General features: G+C 40.7%; 1 non-coding gene across 1 annotated transcript; it reads left to right on the top strand.

The window, feature by feature from the left end:
- Positions 1-6,053: 6,053 nt before the first annotated feature.
- LOC130836043 (U6 spliceosomal RNA) lies at positions 6,054-6,162 on the top strand. Its single transcript, XR_009049106.1, has one exon. It is a non-coding gene; the product is annotated as a U6 spliceosomal RNA (small nuclear RNA).
- The last annotated feature ends 293 nt before the right edge of the window (positions 6,163-6,455 follow it).

Here is a 6,455-nt window from a genome sequence, read left to right as displayed (position 1 = left end):
AATTTATTAGTTCTTACAATTTTGTTTTTCTGTTTTGTTTTGTTTTTCTCCTCATAGATGATTTACTTCCCAGACTTTAGGGTTCACTGCATAGAATTTTATGTTATCTGCAAATAGTGACAGTTTTACCTCTTTCTTTCAACTTGGCTACCTTTAATTTTTCCTTATCTGGTTGCTGTGGCTAGGACTTCCAATACAATGTTAAATAGAAGCAGTGAGAGTGAGCATCTTTGTCTTATTCCTGAATTCAGCAAGAAGGTTTTCAGCTTTTCACTGAGCATGAGCATTATGCTGATTGTGGGTTTGTCTTTATTATGTCCAATATCTTCCCTCTATATCCACTTTAATTAGAGTTTTACTGTGAATGAAGGTTGACTTGTGTCAAATGTTTTTCTTTGTGTCTATTGAGATGATATTATTTTCATAATTCCTTTTGATCATGTGGTATATTATATTGTTTGATTTGACTATGTTGAACTATCCTTGTGACAATGGAATAAGCAAACTGGATCATGGTGTATAATCCTTTTTATGTACTGTTGGATTTGTTTTGCTAATATTCTGTCGAGGATTTTTGTATAAATATGCATCAAGGTTATAGGCCTGCTAATTTAATATTTCTATAAACTTTTATTATTGAAAGAGATACTTCCATATTTGTATTCTTGAAACAATCTCTAATTTATCACACTTTCTATCTGATAGTTTCTTTATCCCCCAAGAAGTTTCTGCTTTTCAGAGAGAATAGCAGGTGCAAAAGTTGACAATTTAATTTAAACATAATGCAAAAATAATTTGGGGACCAGCAAATTACTGTCTCTGTGTTCCTGGCAAATTATTTAATATTGATGAAAATCTAACTTTTTATTAAATAAAGGTAGGTAATAATTTGCTGTCTATGTGATTAAATTAAATAAAATTTTATGAAAACACCTTGAAAATCTGGATTATAGCCCAAATGGAGAAAGAATTCTATAACAATTGTTTTGTTCTACCATAAACATTATATGTTTGTAATTTTGATAATAAAAAATACAAATGGAATACAATGGTATCTGTTATCTACACCTTGGCTTAACAGGAAGATAAATGTAAACAAAAGTCATATAACATATAATAATGATACAGTACAGTTTTATAGAAGTTTCTATATTTACCTGGAGTAGTCAGGCAAGAAAAGGCAGAAAAAAAATCAGTTGCTGAGAATCTATATAGCATGTTGTCTTATAATGTCTAATCACTATTATCAATATTGTACAATGGAAAGAAACAAAAAGAGAGTTATTTATATTAATTTATTATTTTATTTTCACACTTTATTTCAAAAAATATTCTTTCTAAAAAGTGGGGAGTGGGGTCAAGATGGCAGCGTGGGAAGGCAAGGAGTTCACATCTCCCCACAAGATCAGTTGCTAGAAGCTGGTGGGGGACCTGAGGACCAAGGAGACCAGAGGAACCCCTGAGGAATGAGGTAGGATGTAGAGGAAGTCGGGGGGGTTGGAGAAGTGGAAGCCAGATAGGACAAGTGCCCCTGGTGGGGTGGCTGGGTGAAGAGGGAGGTTCCTGCCTGGAGAGAACCTTGGGGTCTAGGGGTACCAGTGGACTGCATCTGGGTTTCTCTTGCCCAGTTGGCCAGGAGGCCTGCTGGGCTCCTGGGCCTGGGAGCCTGCTGGGCTCCCCAGAGTGGTCCTCCACACCCAGAGGCGTCCTCAGACCACCTGGTTCCTAGGGGTGTAGGAGGGAGGGAGGAGGGGTGAACAAATGGAGAGGTGGAGTGGTGGGGGGTGCCTTTGAGATCACAGGACTGGGGAGGTAAGAGGGCATTTCCCCTGCCCACTCAGCTGAGAAAGCTGACTGGGCTCATGGGCCTGGTCCTTCACTCTTCTGGGCCCCCTCAGGTGCATGGGTCCTGGGGTGTAGGAGGGAGAGGGAAGGGGAAAGAGGAAAAGTGGCCAACAATGGGTGTTGGAAGGGACTTATCAAGACTGGAAGAATAAGGGAGGGGCCACCAGGTATTCCTTTTGGGCTGGTCCTCCACCTTTAAAGGGCCCCTCTGGGTCATTGGTCCTAGGGAGGGAAGTGGTGGGGGAAGAAGAAGAAAGGCAGAAGAGGGGAGGGACCCTCTAGGATCAGAGGATCAGGGGAAGAGTGGAAGGTATTTCTGCTGCCCACTGGCCTGAGAAGACTGCTGGGTTCCCAGGCATGTTCTCCATCTCTCCAGGGCCCCCTCTGAGATGTGTTGGTCCTAGGGGCATAGAAACATGGCAGGGGAAGAGGAAGAGAGGCAGACCAGTGTTGGGATGTCCCAGGATCAAGGGACCCAGGGAGGTGCAGAGGCCCTTTCCCTTGCCCACTTGGGCCTGGCAGGCCTGCAGGGCTCCCGAGACTGGTCCCTCATTCTCTAGGGCCCTCTTCAGCTGCATGGATCCTACAGGCATGGGAGGGAGGGAGGAGAGGGGAAGTGGAAGAGAGGCAGACAGTGGTGGGGGGGACCTTGTGGGACTGGAGGATCAGGGTAGATGCTGCAGGAAATCTCCCTACCCACTTCACACTGGGAAGACTGTTTTGCTCCCATGCCTGATCTTCAGTCCTACAAGGGCCCGTCTAGGTCACACTGGTCCTAGGGGTGTAAGAGGAAAGCAGGGGAGAAGAGGAGAGGAGGGCTTGGGAGGGGACCCTCTGGGATTGGAGGATCAAGGGAGGTGGGAAAGGTATTTTCCCTGCCCACTAACCCTGGGAAGCCTGCTGGGCTCACAGACCTGGTCCTTCACACTCCAGGGCCCTCTCCAGCTGCTTGGGATCTAGGTGAGTTGGAGGTGGGGAGGAAGAGAGGCAGACAGGGATCCTATGAGATTGGAAGATCTGGGGAAGTGCCCTAGGTGTTTCCCTAGCCCAGTTGGCCCTGAGAAGCCTGTTGGGTGTCAGAGTCTGGTCTCCTGTCTTCCAGGACCCCCTCCAGCTGTGAGGGTTCTAGGGGAATAGGAGGGAAGGGGTGGAGAAGAAGAGAGGCCAATGGGGAGGGACCCTCTGAGATCAGAGGACTGGGGGAAGTGCCCATCATTTCTCCCACCAACTTGTGCCCAGGGAGCCTCCTGGGTATATGGACCTGATCCTTTGCCCCCAGGGCCAGAGGCATTCCTGGGCCCTTCTCCCTCATTGGGCCTAAGCCCCATTCCCCATTGCCCCCAGGGCCTTTTCTAATCATAGGCCCTGCCCACTGCCTAACCTCTACCCTTGCCTAAGCCCCAACCCCACAGCTAAGGCCTTTTCTGGCTTTGGTTTTCTTTCTCCCTTTTTTCTTTTTGCCACCTCACTTTGGCTATTGCAGTTGTTTTACTTTCCAGTCGTTGCTCCATCTATTTTTAAAAATTTTTTCTAACACATCTATAAGTTTCCTATTCTTATGGTAATTTTATCTTGCTATTATTCTGCTGCTCTGCTACTTTTATTTGTTCCTTTTTTTTTTTCCTTTTCCTGCTCCACACCACTTGTGGGTTCTTGATTCACAAGCCTGGGGTCAGGCCTGGTCTCCTGAGGTGGGAACTGTGAATCCAAAATTTTGGACTAACAGGGAACCCCAGATCCCAGGGAATATTCATCAGAGTGAGATCTCCTAGAGGTTCTCACCTTAGCAACAAGACCCAGCTCTACACAACAGCCAACAAACTCCAGTGCTTGAAACCTAAAGCCAAACACCCAGTGGGACAGGAACACAACCCACCCATCCAAAGGAGGGGGAAAAATGAGACAACAAAAAAATATGTCACAGATGAAGGAACAAGGTAAAAACACACAAGACCAAATGAATGAAGAGGAAATAGGCAACCCAGCTGAAAAAGAATTCACAGTAATGATAGTAAAGATGATCAGGAATCTCGGAAATAGAATCAAGAAAATACAAGAAATGTTTAGCAAAGATATAGAAGAACTAAGGAACAAGCAATCAGAGATAAACAACAGAATAACTGAAATGAAAAATACACTGGGAATTATTAATAACAGAATAACTGAGGCAGAAGAATGATTAAGTGAGATGGAATATAGAATGGTGGAAATAAATGCCAAGGAAAAGAATAAAGAAAAAAGAATGAAGATTTGAGGACAATCTTAGAGACCTCTGGGACAACACTAAATGCACTAACATTCAAATTATAGGGGTCCCAGAAGAAGAAGAGAAAAAGGAGGAGTCTGAGAAAATATTTGAAGATATTATAGTGGAAAACTTCCCTAACATGGGAACAGAAATAGTCTCCCAAGACCAGAAAGCATGGAGAGTCCCATACAGGATTAATTCTAGAAGAAACACACCAAGATACATATTAGTCAAATTAACAAAAAATAAATTCAAAGACAAAAATATTAAAAGTAGCAAGGGAAAAGCAAAAAATAGCATACAAAGGAAACTGTATAAGGTTATCAGCTGATTTTTCTGCAAACTCTACAGGCCAGAAGGGAGTGGCAGGATATACCTAAAGTGATGAAAGAGAAAAACCTACAACCAAGATTATTCTACCCAGCAAGGATCTCATTAAGATTTGATGGAAAAATCAAAAGCTTTGCAGACAAGCAACAGCTAAGAGAATTCAGCACCACCAAACCAGCTTTACAGCAAATGCTAAAGCAAATTCTCTAGGAGGGAAACACAAGAGAAGAAAAAGACCCACAAAAACAAACCCAACACAATTAAGAAAATGGTAATAGGAACATACAAATCATCAGTAACATTGAATTTAAGTGGATTAAATGCTCCAAACAAAAGACAGATTGGCTGAATGGATACAAAAACAAGACCCACACCTATGTTGTCTACAAGAGACCCATTTCAGACCTAGGGACACACACAGACTGAAAGTGAAAGGATGGAAAAAGATATTACGTGAAAATGGAAATCAAAAAAAAAAAAAAAAAAGCTGGAGTAGCAATGTTCATATCAGATAAAATAGACTTTAAAATAAAGACTGTTAGAAGAGATAAGGAAGGACACTAATAGTGATCAAAGGATCAATCTAAGAAGAAGATATAAATATTTATGCACCCAACATAGGAGCACCTCAATACATAAGGCAAATACTAACAGCCATAAAAGCAGAAATTGACAGTAACACAATAATAGTAGGGGACTTTAACACCCCACTTACACCAATGGACGGATCATCCAAACAGAAAATAAACAGGGAAAAACACGCTTTAAATGACACAATAGACCAGATAGATTTAATTGATATTTATGGGACATTCCTCCCAAAAGTGGCAGAATACACTTTCTTCTCAAGAGTACATGGAACATTCTCCAGGATAGATCACATCTTGGGTCACAAACCAGCTCTTGGAAAATTCAAGAAAATTGAAATCATATGAAGCGTCTTTTCTGACCACAATGCTATGCGATTAGAAATCAACTACAGAAAAAAAAAAAAAAATGTAAAAGACACAAACACATGGAGGTTAAACAATGCACTACTAAATAACCAACTGATCACTGAAGAAATCAAAGGAGAAAATAAAAAATACATAGAAATAAATGACAATGAAAACACGATGATTAAAACCTATGCAATGCAGCAAAAGCAGTTCTAAGAGGGAAGTTTATAGCAATTCAATCTCACATCGAGAAACAAGAAAAATCTCAAGTAAATTATTTAGCCATACACCTGAAACAGATAGAGAAAGAAGAACAAAGAAAATCCAAAATGAGTAGAAGGAAATAAATCATACAGATCAGAGCAGAAATAAATGTAGTAGAAACGAAGAAAACAATAGCAAAGATTAATAAAACTAAAAGTTGGTTCTTTTAGAAGAAAAACAAAATTGATAAACCTTTAACCAGAATCATCAAGAAAAAAAGGGAGAGGACACAAATCAGTAAAATTAGAAATGAAAAAGGAGAAATCACAACTGACACTGAAGAAATACAAAGGATTATAAGAGACTACTATAAAAAAAAACTATATGCCAATAAAATGGACAATCTTGAAGAAATGGACAAATTCTTGGAAAGGTACAATTTCACAAGACTGAATCAGGAAGAACTGAAAAATATAAACAGACCTATCACAGGTAATGAAATTGAAACTGTAATAAAAAATCTTCCAACAACAGAGAAGATTAGCATGGCCCCTGTGCAAGGATGACACGCAAATTGGTGAAGTGTTCCATATATTTAAAAAATAAAATAAAATTTCCAACAAACAAAAGTCCAGGACCAATTGACTTCACAGGTGAATTCTATCAAACATTCAGAGAAGAGATAACACCTATTCTTCTCAAACTCTTCCAAACAATTGCAGAGAGAGGAGCACTCCCAAATTCCTTCTACGAGGCCATGATCACCCTGATCCCAAAAGCAGACAAAGATATCATAAAAAAAAAAGTACAGATCAATATTACTGATAAACATAGATGGAAAAATCCTCAACAAAATACTAGCAAACAGAATCCAACAACACATTAAAAGG

Source organism: Hippopotamus amphibius, chromosome 14 (genome assembly GCF_030028045.1).
Source record: "Hippopotamus amphibius kiboko isolate mHipAmp2 chromosome 14, mHipAmp2.hap2, whole genome shotgun sequence".
Taxonomy (NCBI): Eukaryota; Metazoa; Chordata; class Mammalia; order Artiodactyla; family Hippopotamidae; genus Hippopotamus; species Hippopotamus amphibius.
This window is presented reverse-complemented; position numbering and strand designations above follow the sequence as displayed.